Consider the following 13,826-nt stretch of genomic DNA (forward strand, 5'->3'; position numbering starts at 1 on the left):
CCTAAATGAGGAGAGAGCGCTGAAGAAAGCATCATTTCGGAATTGGACTCAAAATCTAGTTCTGCAAATTGTTTATAAAGGTTTCCCAACGTTGGCATTTCTTAAGGGAATTTAGGTTGATAGCTCCTGTCTTACACATACAAAGGCCAGGTTGTATTATGAAAGTAATTCATTTCCTCTGAGATCCTTTTGGAAGCTAAACCAACACAAATGGTAGCAAAAAGGGTACAGGGATGCATTTCAGCTAAGATGGAGAAACAAGAGCTGGATATCTTGCTCTCAGTACACGCATACACACATACACACATATGCACACACCATACACAATACACACCACACACATACCATACACAGTGCATACCACACACACATACAGCCACACATACAGCACATACAAACATACACACACACATATACCATATACAATACACACACATACGTACACCAATCTTAAAGACACTAAACATAAAGAAGCAAAGAACAGTAATACTTTAAGTGATTCCAATAGACTTTAATCACTAAAATAATTCTAATTCCACAGCAAATCTGAACAGAGAAAGTGCAGAGTTCTAACGGCAAGCCACCCTTCCCACTTCCTCACTTATGCAGCCTCCTAGAGTCAGCATTCCACACCGGTGGTCCAAGAGGCCAGTCAGAGAAACTGCATTGATACACCAGTATGAGCCTGTAGTCACGTTACTATAAATCAGCCTGTGGTCACAATAGAATTCAGTTCTGCTTGTTGTTATTCTCTGGTGTTAACATGTTGCCAACATGAACCTCTCACCTTACAGGTATTTACGTTGTGGCAGATTGTAGCAGTGGTGAAATACACAGATTTGTTACAAAACAAATTTAAAGTGTCCTGACAAAAAGTAATAGTATCCTTATGCACAGCGCTGAGAAAATGTGGGGCACATCTGTCCCTTAAAGGGTGATTATAGCCCTTCCCTAGCCACTGACTCCTCTCAGTCCACGGTTCAGCTAAAGTGGTGACCAGCACACTGCTTTGCTGTACTGAAACATTTCTTCTGTAAGGAGCCTACGCTAATGGGGTCAGACAGTCTTCATTTTTTCCCCTCTATTTTAAATGTTTCCCTATAGAGAAATTTCATTCAATCTATCTAAGCTTTAGGAAAATGAACTTTTTAATGCAATAATGGACTGTTAAATGATGCAAACTGAGCATACAGTCAAAAGGTTTCTATCAAAAGCTAAAAGGTTTCATACTCTCCCCTAAGCATGGCTCTTTTGTTCTTTTGTTTTTTAACTTGTGCCTTTTGATTTTAATTAAAATATGATTCCTACATATGCATCTTCCCTTTCCTCCCTTCAACCCCATGTCCCCTGGCCCCTACTCCCTTTCATGGTCTCCTTTTCTTTGATTATTATTGTTATGCATGAGTGTGTATCTGTGTGCATATGTGTATATGTGTCTGCATCTCCTCTGTATGTGCGTGTCTGTGTATGTGAATGTATTTGTGTGTGTAGTATGTGTGTATATAATATATGTGTAGAGTGTGTGTGTGTGTATATATATATATATATATATATATATATAGTGTATGAGAGTATGTGTCTGTGTGTATATCTGTGTGTATGTATATTTCCTTTGTCTGTGTGTGTATTTGTGTGTGTGAAGTGTGTCTGTATATATAGGGGCATGTGTAGACTGTGTGTATACACACACACACACACACATATATATATATATATTCATTCTACATGTTTATTCGATATATTCATTCTATATTCATTCATATATATTATGAATTCATATACATTCATGTATGTATACTCATATATTCATCCACATATGCATATGTGTACATTCATTTGTATATATGCTTATTTATATATTCATTTGTAGTATGCATATTGATATAAATGTATATAAGTGGCTTACAGGCTATGATCCAGCTAATGCCACAATAGGACAATGGCCGTCTCCCAGTGGAAAGGCCAAGATTCCAGTAGTTGGTCAGTCCATGAGGTTGCATGTCTCATCTGGTCTTCCATCTAAGTTGGAGTCTTAGGGAAGCTGATTCTGACACGAGGCAGTAATGCTTCAGCAACAGAATAGGTAAACTGGCCTGTGAGAGTGAGCGAGCGAGGGTAAGCAAGCAGAAAGCCGAACCTTCCCTACTCCACGTCCTTGGATGGGGGATGCTACCAGAAAGCATTTCCCATTATTAGGACACTTATCACAGAATGGCCTTGTCATACTGATTAAATATTAAAGTGACCCTAATTTCAAATAAGACCAGAGTCTGAGACAATGGGAGTTGGGACTTCAACACAGGGACTCAAAGAAAGCATACTTTGGTACATTACGGTAAGGAATGAAGGCTTTTCATGAAAATTCAAACACTATAAAAAAGTAATTATCTCCCTTTCCAGATAATCCTGTAATTTCAACAATTACAACATTTTGCATGTCTTTCTAGCTTGCACACACACCATACATATAATCCTATATTTAAGTATATGCATCCTTTTTATAAAAGATAAATCATATTACACATATATTAGCTAGTTACCACTTTGAGCATATTAGTTTATATATCTGTAAGTCAAGATTATGGACATGTGTGAAATATTCAATATTTGACCCACTGAAAATCAGAGCATTTCTAGATTTGAGTGTCAATTTTTTTAACTGATTTATGTGTAAGAGTGTTTGCCTGCATGTATTGTGTTGTGTGTACCACATGCATGGATGGTGCTCACAGATGTTATAGAATACATCGGTTCTCATGGAACTGGACTGAAGGGTGGTTGTGAACCATCATGTGGGTGCTGAGAACTGAACTCAGGTCCTCGGCAAGATCAAGAAATGCTCTTAGCCACTGAGCCATAGCTCCAGCCCCACATTTTCTATAATGGTTTTACTTGTCCATTTCCATAAAAACTAGTACTTTTGTTTATGAAGCTAAGATTTGTATAGGTCTTTAAAGTTAAAAGCAATGGGTCTTCTGGTGGCATTCTCATATATGATTTATTGTGACTTGTCTTAAGTCATCTAGGTCACAGATACAAAACGTGTAATTTAATACTACAGACTGTTTTCAGAAATACGTTAGCAATTCATTCAATGACATGCAACACTCATTAGACTTTTATTTTTCTTCACTGCAACACTCATTAGACTTTTATTTTTCTTCACTTCTGTGTCAAAGTGGATTTCATAAACTTTAAACTTCTTTAGTCTCTATGATACATGAATAATCACCCTTCTGTGTCTTCTGTGTGTGTGCAGGCTATCCCTCAATGAGGACTCCCCCCTCTGTGTGTGTGCACATGTTATCTCTCAATGAGTAATAGCCCTTTGTGTGTGTGTGTGTAAAGTATGCATGCATGCTATCCCTCAAAGAGTAATCTCCCCTCTGTGTGCACATGTTATCTTTTGATGAATAATAGCCCTTTGTGTGTGTGTGTGTGTGCATAAGTGTGTGTGTGTGTGTGTGTGTGTGTGTGTGCAGGCTATCCCTCAGTGAGCTCAGTGATTAATCACCCTTCTGTCTGTCTGTCTCTGTGTGTGTGTGTGTGTGTGTGTGTGTGTGTGTGTGCAGGCTATCCTTCAGTGAGTAACGGCCCTTTTTCTGTGTGTGTATATATACTATCCCTCACTAATCCTGAGTGGCATCATCTTTCTATCTTGACTCTTCTAAGAATTAGCACACCATCCTATATCCATATCTTTTTTGCTGAGTTCCTTGTCTTTTACACCCTGGTAAGTCATTTTCATTGAAAGGCAAGGAATAATTTGCATGCTGCAGGTGTTCTTTTCCAGCCTTCCATCTGTCCTTCCCTTTGAACTGCTGTCTTTTGCCATTTAGAATTTTTCCATTTTTAAATGTTCGTCGGTGAATGAAATATTGACAAAGGAGTGACATATACCTTGCTCCTCTCTCTCTCCTCCCCTCCTTTGCTCCTCTCCCTCCCACACACACACACAATGAATGCCCTTTCACCATGAAAAGAACAACATTCTGTCACTTGGATGAACCTGGGGAGCATTATTTTAAGTGAAATTAACTAGGTAAACAGTAACATAAGGACTTTATGCTCTGGCCCCCTATGTGGAATCTACAGAGTTGACCACAAGAAGTACAGAGCAGAATCAGGAGCAACTAGGGGCTTAGGGAAGTTGATGAAGGTTTGGGGATATGTTGGTTAAAATTTATAAATTTTTAATAACAATTAATTCAAGAAGTATATCACAAGGCACAATGAGTATTTTGTGTTCCTAAGAAGGTCTAAGAGAGTCAACTCTAAGTATTCTGGTTATAACAATGAGAAAAGAACTATGTAAGGGCCACATTGCTCCTTACCGAAATATTACCAGAAGAGAGCTGGGCTCCCAGGAGTGAGGACATGCCTGTAAGGACAGGTAAGACCACCATATCTGCTCCAAGAGACTCGCTGGGAGCCCTAAGAACATGGGAACCAAGGAGCAGCCTGGGACAGAACCCTTCTGGTTTCAATCCACACCCAGAGCTGCTCCTGTGCCATGGCGCTCCATATCCAAATACTGTCAGGAGAGAACGGGTCTCCCAGGAGTGTTGACTCACCCGTGAGCACAGGTAAGACCACCACTTCTGCTCAAATTCCGGGCCCAAGAGAGACCCGCCCTGAGCCATCAGGACCCAGGAATCAAGGAACAGCCAGGGACAGGATCCTTCTGGTTTCCATTTGTACTCTAGAGATGACCATGTGTCACAGCTGTCCATACCCAAATTCCTCCAGGAGAAAACTGGTGTCTGAGGAGTAGTGACACACGGGCTCGCAGGAGGGACGAGTCAGAGTCAGAGACAGCAAGACAAGCTAACACTAGATAACCAGATGGCAAAAGGCAAGGACAGGAACATAAGCAACAAAAAACAAGGCTACTTGGCATCATCAGAAACCAGTTTCCCCAACACACTGAGCCCTGGATACCCCAATACACCATAAAAGCAAGAGTCTGATTTAAAATCACATCTCATGGTGATGATATAGGACTTTAAGAAGGACATAAATAATTCCCTTAAAGAAATACAGGAGAACACTGCTAAACAGCTTAAAGCCCTTAAAGAGGAAACACAAAAATCCCATAAGGAATTGCAGGAAAACACAACCAAACAGGTGAAGGAATTGAACAAAACCATCCAGGATCTAAAAATGGAAATAGAAAAAATAAAGAAATCACAAAGGGAGACAACCCTGGAGTTAGAAAACCTAGGAAAGAGGTCAGAGGTCATAGATGCAAGCATCACCTACAGAATACAAGAGATAGAAGAGAGAATCTCAGCTGCAGAAGATACCATAGAAAATACTGACATAAAAATCAAAGAAAATGCAAAATGCAAAAAGCTCCTAACCTAAAACATTCAGGAATTCCAGGACAGAATGTGATGACCAATCCTAAGGATAATAGGTATAGAAGATAGTGAAGATTCCCAACTTAAAAGGCCAGTAAATATCTTCAACAAAATTACAGAAGAAAACTTCCCTAACCTAAAGAAAGAGATGCCCATAAATATACAAGAGGCCTACAGAGCTCCAATAGACTGGATCAGGAAAGAAATTCTTCCTGTCACATAATAGTCAAAACACCAAATGCACAAAACAAAGAAAGAATATTAAAAGCAGTAAGGGGAAAAGGTCAAGTAACATATAAAGGCAGACATATCAGAATTACACCAAACTTCTCACCACAGACTATGAAATCTAGTAGATCCTAGGCAGATGTTATACAGACCCTAAGTGAACACAAATGCCAGTGTAGGCTACTATACCCAGCAAAACTCTCAATTACCGTAGACCGAGAAACCAAGATATTCCATGACAAGAACAAACTTACACAATATCTTTCCACAAATCCCAGCCCTACAAAGGATAATAGATGGAAAATGCCAACACAAGAGGGGAAACTATACCCTAGAAAAAGCAAGAAAATAATCTTCTTTCAACAGACCCAAAAGAAGATAACCACACAAACATAAAAATAGCATCAAAATAACAAGAAGCAACAATCACTATTCCTTAATACCTTTTAACATCAATGGACTCAACTCCCCAATAAAAAAGACATAGAATAACAGACTGGATAAGTAAACAGGACCCAGTATTTTGCTGTGTACAGGAAACACACCTCAATGTCAAAGACAGTCACTACCTCAGAGTAAAGGGCTGGAAAATAGTTTCCCAAGCAAATGGTCCCAAGAAACAAGCTGGAGTAGCTATTCTAATATCGAATAAAGGCAACTGTCAACCAAAAGTTACCAAAAAGGATAACAGAGGACACTTCATACTCATCAAAGGAAAAGCTACTATGATGAACTCTCAATTCTGAACATCTATATTCCAAATGCAAGGGCACCCACATTCATAAAAGAAACTCTACTAAAGCGCAAAAGCACACATTGCACTTCACACAATAATAGTAAGGAGACATCAACACCCATTCTCATCAATGGACAGATCATGGAAACGCAAAAGAGTCACATTGATACTAACAGAAGTTATGGACCAAATGGATTTAACAGATATCTATAGAACATTTCAACCTAAAACAAAAGAATATACCTTCTCCGCAGCACCTCATGGTACCTTCTCCAAAACTGACCATATAATCAGTCACAAAACAGGCCTCAACAGATACAAGAAGATTGAAATAATCCCATTCATCCTATTAGATCACCCCATACTAAGACTGCTCTTCAATAGCAACAAAAACAACAGACACACATACACATAAAAGCTAAATAGCGCCCTATGCAATGATAACTTGGTCAAGGAAGAAATAAAGAAAGAAAATAAAGGCTTTTTAGAATTTAATGAAAATGAAGACACATCATACCAAAACTTATGGGACACAATGAAAGCAGTGCTAAGAGGAAAACTAATAGCTCTGAGAGCTTCCAAAAAGAAACCAGAGAAAGAATACACTACTAGCTTGACAGCACACCTGAAAGCTCTAGAACAAAAAGAAGCAAATACACCTTAGAGGAGTAGACAGCAGGAAATAATCAAACTCAGGGCTGAAATCAACCAAATAGAAACAAAAAGAACTATACAAAGAATCAACAAAACCAGGAGCTGATTCTTTGAGAAAATCAACAAGATAGATAAACCCTTAGCCAGACTAACCAGAGGGCACAAAGAAATATCTAAATTAACAAAATCAGAAAAAAAGAAGATATAACAACAGAAACTGAGGAAATTTTTAAAAATCATCAGATCCTACTACAAAAGCCTATATTCAACAAAACTGAAAATCTGGATGAAATGGACAATTTTCTAAACAGATACCAAATACCAAAGTTAAATAAGGATCAGAAAAGCCATCTAAACCACCCCATAATCCCTAAAGAACTAGAAGCAGTCATTAAAAGTCTCCCAACCAAACAAAGCCTAGGACCAGATGGTTTAGTGCAGAATTCTACCAGACCTTCAAAGAAGACCTACTACCAATACTCTTCAAACTATTCCACAAAATAGAAACAGAAGGAACACTACCTTAATCATTCTATGAAGCCACAGTTATGTTGAGAATTCTCCCTTGGAAATAGATTAGTTTCTGTCTAATCAGGAACTTTTCACAATTTCTTTTCATAGAGGACTCCATAAGAAAATTTTTTTCTACTTCTATTGTGTTTAATTTTTCAAATAGATTTTTAAAACCTGTTGAGTGCATATTACTTTTAGCTTCAGAAAATATCATGAATATTTAAGAGTTATTTAACTATTATAAATTATTTTGATGACTTAAAAATGTCAATACTGAGTTTTATATTTTAAAATAAATTTCATTAGTTTAATAAAAAATAAAAAAATAAAAAGGCATAAGATCCCCCAGGACTGGAGTTACAGGCAGTTGTGAGCTGTCATGTGGGTGCTGGGAATTGAACCCAGGTCCTATAGAAGAGCAATTAGTGTTCTCAAGTGCATAGCATTCTCTCCAGGCCCTATTTGCATATTTATTCTACCATATTGACTTTATAACTATTGACTAGCTGGGGAAAATGATAACAATAATAATTGTTCTGGATTTGTACAAATGGTACTATCTGGAAAGCACATACATCGGTCACAGGAAGGACATAGATCAAATGGTTCTGTAACTTGCCAAAGAGACAGAACCCAGTTTTAATATCTATGCTATAAATTCCACAACATGAACAACCTGTGTGAGAAGGACAATGGTGAGTTAAATAACTGAGGTTCTCTTGGTGACTCTGCGTGGCAGCGTTACTGTCTGCAAGGCACAAGCTGAATGTGACTCAGGCAGCATCCACTTGGAGGCCAATGGTTCGCGCTTTTATTCCAATACCTCCTTTCTCATCCTTCAAAGGCTATGTGCCAATCTGGCCCCAACTGCAGCAGTAACCTGGCAGTGGGTATCTCCATCCTTGGAGATTACTGGCAGCCATATATAAATACTATGAGGTATATATATATATATATATATATATATATATATATATGTGTGTGTGTGTGTGTGTGTGTATGTATATGTGTGTATATATATATATATATATATATATATATATATATATATATATATTTCTTCATCAGAAATGCAGGGATCAGTGAATCTTTTAACTTCTTCCATGTATTGGAAAGAAACCCTGAAAAATGACTCAAATGGAATTTGGTTCAAAGCTAAAGAACTTTGTCAGTAAATGCATAGTCACAGGTGTCAGATATAGTGGGACAAGAACAAGTTGGGAAACTTTGTCTCCATCCTAATAAAAATATTTTTAAATTAGAGGGACATATCTAAGTAGAAAAATGAGAACACTCACTGACTAATTACATTCCTGGAAGAGTACTGGCTCAAGCATTTATAGTGATATAAAGAACTGTCCTTACAGATTACGTTTAGTTTACAATCTCCAGAAATGGTGCACATCTTTAATCTCAGCATTCAGGAAAGAGGGACAGATTGGTCTCTGTGAGTTCCAAGTCAAGCCTGGACGACATAACAGGCTCCAGACCAGTTAGGGATCTCTAGTAAGACCTATCTTTAAAAATGGTGAAAGACGCCAGGCAGCGATGGTGCACGCCTTTAATCCCAGCACTTGGGAGGCAGAGGCAGATGGATTTCTGAGTTCGAGCCCAGCCTGGGCTACAGAGTGAGTTCCAGGACACAGAGAAACCATGTCTCGAAAGAACAACAACAACAACAACAACAACAACAACAAAATGGTGAAAGAAATAAAGAAAAAATGAAAGAAAAGAAAAGAGAGAAAGGGAAAGGAAGGAAGGACAGATGTTTGTGCACACCTATAATTTCAGTGCAAAGGTGGAGACAGAAACAGAAGGATCAAAAAAACTTGGGGACAGCCTCAGGTACATAGCAAGCCAGAGGACGGCTTAGGCTATACAACACTCTATGTCAAAACATTAAAACTAAAATAAGATACAACTTACCCTTAAACTGCACTAGCCAAATCACTGCACACATTTGTGAAAACTGATTAATTGCTGGGGTTTTTTAAAAATAACTTTAAGATACTAAATTTAAAAAGTTTAAAAACTTAACAAAATTAAATTTATATTTCTATTCTAGGAATTTATTCATTGCACACTGTGAAAATATATCAAATTATGGTGAGATTAGCACAACTTTCTCTTCCACTCCGCATGCGTGCTGTGCATATTTCCTTAGACCTTTTGATCAAAGGCATGCTGATAATATTTTCTCAGAGGAAACCAAGGGGTCTGACACAAACTGTCAACGAGAGAATAGCTTTCATTATTGAGAGGAGTAAAGTCAAATTATTCCAGAATGTAGGATGAAACATCAGTCAAATATTCACTACCTTACGAAGAAGATTGACGTTCATCCTAAATTTACCATATGTGGTATAATAGCTTCGCTTGAAACTTCTCCAAATAGAAAGGTTAATTTGAAAACGTGGTGATATAACGTTGCTTGAGGATGTGACATGAAATGCTCGTTATCTATGAGTTTAAAAGGTATGCCTCTAAACCCTGCACCAAATGCCATAATATTTTAATACATTCATATGTCAAAACAACCTGTAAAAAGCACCTGCCCCCATTAAACTAAACAAGCAACAACCACAAGGCGGAGTTCTATAAAAATAGCAGTAGAAGAGGAAGTGGAGGATTCTTGACAGGATTGTGACAGTGACACTCAACTGTGCCTTTTAACCTTCTGCTGGGGATATCACATGAAGGTGGTAGGAAATAAAAATAAGATGAGGTACAGTGATAACTTCAGAGAACTGTGAAACTATCAATGCAAGGGAGGGAGAGATGGCTCAGGCAGGAAGGGCACAAGTGTTGGAAGGGCACTGGCTGCTCTCACAGAAGACCTGGGTTCCAGCCCTTCACCCTCACGGCAGCTCAGAGCCGTCTGTATGTAACTCCAGTTCCAGGAGATCCCATGTTCTCTTTTGACCTCTTTGGGAACTTCAAGTGTGTGGTACATATACAAACATGCAGGCAAAATATTCCGACAAAAAAAATAAAATAAAGTGGAAAAAAAACTTTTTTTTTGTAATGTTAAACAGTGGATGCAAAGAAGTCATTGATAACAAATTTGGGTATTGGTCCTCTGTCTATGCCCGCCGGAGCCTGTTGGTGTTGACTGACCAGAGTCAGAATCATCCGCTCCGGACCTCAGGACCTCTGGACCTCCCCGACCCCAGCCAGTGTCCTGACCTGGAAAAACACTTCAGAATCATGTTTCTGCATCAGTTTCTGCTAGAGCCAATAACCTACCATGCCTGGAACAGGGATGGTACCCACATCGCCCTGAGCCCCAATAGTCATGAAGTGCACATCTACAAGAAGAATGGGAGTCAGTGGACGAAAGCTCGTGAGCTGAAGGAACATAACAGACACATCATAGGTATTGACTAGGCTCCTAAGAGTGATTGTAATATCACTTGCGGGGCAGACCTCGATGCCTATGTCTGGAGTCAGAAAGATGGCAGCTGGAAGCCCACCTGGTGATCCTGAGAATTAACGGTGCAGCCACTTTTGTGAATTGGTCCCCACTTGAGAACGAGTTTGCTGTGGGGAGCAGAGACCCCGATCATCTCTATTTGTTACTCAGAGTTTGAAAATGACTGGTGGGCGAGCAAGCACATGAAGAAGCCAATTCGCTCCACAGTCCTCAGCTTGGACTGGCATTCCAACAATGTTTTGTTGGCTGCAGGCTCTTGTGACTTCGAAAGAAGAGTGTCTTCTGCCTACATCAAAGAGGTGAACAAGAAGCCAGCCAACATGCCCTGGGGCAGCAAGATGCCTTTTGGTCAGCTGATGTCTGAGTTTGGTGGCAGTGGCACGGGCAGCTGGGTGCGTGGGGTCAGCTTCTCTGCCAGTGGGAGCCGCCTGGTCTGGGTCAGCCAGGTCAGTACAGCGCCCGTTGTGGATGCCTCAAAAAGCATGCAGGTTTCAACTCTAAGAGTTCCTGCGGCTGCTTAGTGTGTCATTTGTCTCAGAGAACAGCATTGTGGCTGCGGGCCATGACTGCTGCCCGATACTCTTTAACTAAAATGACCATGGCTGTTTGACCTTTGTGTCCAAACTAGAAGTCCCAAAATAGAACGTCCAGCACAATATGTCTGCTATGGAACGCTTCTGTAACATGGACAGTGGGGCCATTACCGATGACCGCAACCCAGCCTTGGAAACACTGCACCAGAACAGCATCACTCAAGTGTCTGTTTATGAAGTGGGTAAGCAAGATTGTTGCAAATTCTGTGCTACTGGCATTGATGGAGTCGTGATAATTTGGGATTTCAAGATCTTAGAGTCTTCCATCCAGGGTCTCCGGATAATGTGGAGCTGAGCGAGCCTCTGGCAGCCAGGATGAGGCACAGGACTGAGCACACTCTGCCATTCACGTGCCGGTGAGGATCGCTGGCCAAAGGAAACACTGTCACACTGAAGCAACTAGCGTGTGTTTGTGTGGATGTCATGAGGTGTGGCATTCAGAGACAGCAGTGGTTCATTTTGCTTTTTCTTTCATTTCGTTTTGTTTTGGTTTTGCTATCTCATTCCATGTTTGAACAAAGCTTCTTTTTAATTAGTTTATTATGGAAGATTGTTACACTAACTTAAAGGGGAAGGAAAATATGTACATTGTATGCTTTAAAAAAATTAAAGAAAAATCCCAAGTGTGAAAAAAGAAAAAGAAAGAAAGAAAGAAAGAAAGAAAGGAAGAAAGGAAGGAAGGAAGGAAGGAAGGAAGGAAGGAAGGAAGGAAGGAAGGAACTGGGGTATTGTCCTGTGGTATGCCTAGACTAGAGTCTTCAAATGCTAACAGACTATATAAAAAAGTTTACAAGATTGTGTAGGGTTGGGCTGGAGAGATGGCTCAATGGTTAAGAGCACTGGCTGCTCTTCCAGAGGTCCTAAGTTCAAATCCCAGCAACCACGTGGTGGCTCACAACCATCTATAACAAGATCTGACACCCTCTTCTGGTGTGTCTGAAGACAGCTACAGTGTGCTTAGATATAATAATAAATAAATCTCAAAATAAAAAAGATTGTGTAGGGTTTTGTAATGTAAATATACCATCCCTAAATCTATTTCTTTTGAGAATTTATTTATTTTTGTAATGAACTTGCTTCTTGTCATACATGATAGCTTTGTTATTGTCTGTGTGACTGATAACATTTCAGTCTTCAGAGACCGCTTTTCTGAATGGCCAACTGGTGGTGCCTGCTTTCTGCTCAAAGACTTCTTGTTTGGGGCATGGAGGCAAAGGCTGCACTGCCACCATCAGGAACGGGCAAATCCTTGTATCTCCATCCAAACCCAAATCCCCCACTCTCCTTACTAAAGATTCTACCTAGGTGAATGAAGATATACTATCAGCAACAAGGAGCAGACAAGCTCTTCAGATTTAAACTTAGATTTAAAATTAAACAGAACTGCATCCTATATATATGAAATTATAGGTTTATAGCCAAATATTTTGCAATGCCTGGTATAGCCATTATCTGTGGTAGTTGGTCTCTATTAGGTACCTAGCCATCTCCATGAAAACAGCTTTCCCTCTCCACAGCAGTCTTATACTACAATGCAAAGAAAAACATTCAAAGAACACAATAATGTATTTAATAAGGAATTCAGCTGGTGTGCCACTATCACGTGCCTTAAACTGCTGTATAAGGCCACAGATGCATAACTTCATTGTTTCATTTGCAGAAGTATTTTGGAACCACAGCAAAAATAAAGATTTTATGTTATAAAAGCATCACTCAAAACGACTGAGAAAAATGAAATACTCGGGGCTGGAGAGATCTCTCAGTGGTTGAAAGCACATATTACTCTTCCAAAGGACACAAGTTCAATTCCCAGCCCTCAGGCTGAGCAGCTCACAAGTACTGTAGCTCTAGATCCAGGGAATCCAATGCCCTTTTCTGACCTCCTCAGGCACCTGTACTCACTCGCACATAACCACACACAAACACATAGTCCTTGGTCTGTAATTATCTTTCTGGACCTTAGAAAAGTTCTTTTGTGTGTGTTTCTGTAGTCTGTACTGTGAGGAAATTGTGGGACACCATTAATTTCCCAGATCCTTCCATCCAGTTTTTAATCCATCTGCACCCCCCCTTTCAAATAGTTCAGAGCTACAGAAAATCAAAACCCTCCCTCAGGTACACCCACACAATTTCCAATTATTTTTCTCCTAGTTATGTGAACATCTGTCTTGTTGAGAATAATGAAATACCCATGACAATCAATTTGCAAAGCAAAGTAGCTTATTTGGGCTCATGGTGTTGGAGATTCCATTCCATGGTTGGTTAGAGATCACTACAGAGAAGGTCTCATACTCATTTATTATGAA

At 39.5% G+C, this 13,826-nt stretch overlaps 1 pseudogene; it reads left to right on the plus strand.

Moving 5' to 3' along the window:
- Positions 10,570 to 12,148, plus strand: Gm8843 (predicted gene 8843; annotated as a pseudogene).

The sequence above is a fragment of the Mus musculus genome, chromosome 15 (assembly GCF_000001635.26).
Source record: "Mus musculus strain C57BL/6J chromosome 15, GRCm38.p6 C57BL/6J".
NCBI classification, from domain to species: domain Eukaryota; kingdom Metazoa; phylum Chordata; class Mammalia; order Rodentia; family Muridae; genus Mus; species Mus musculus.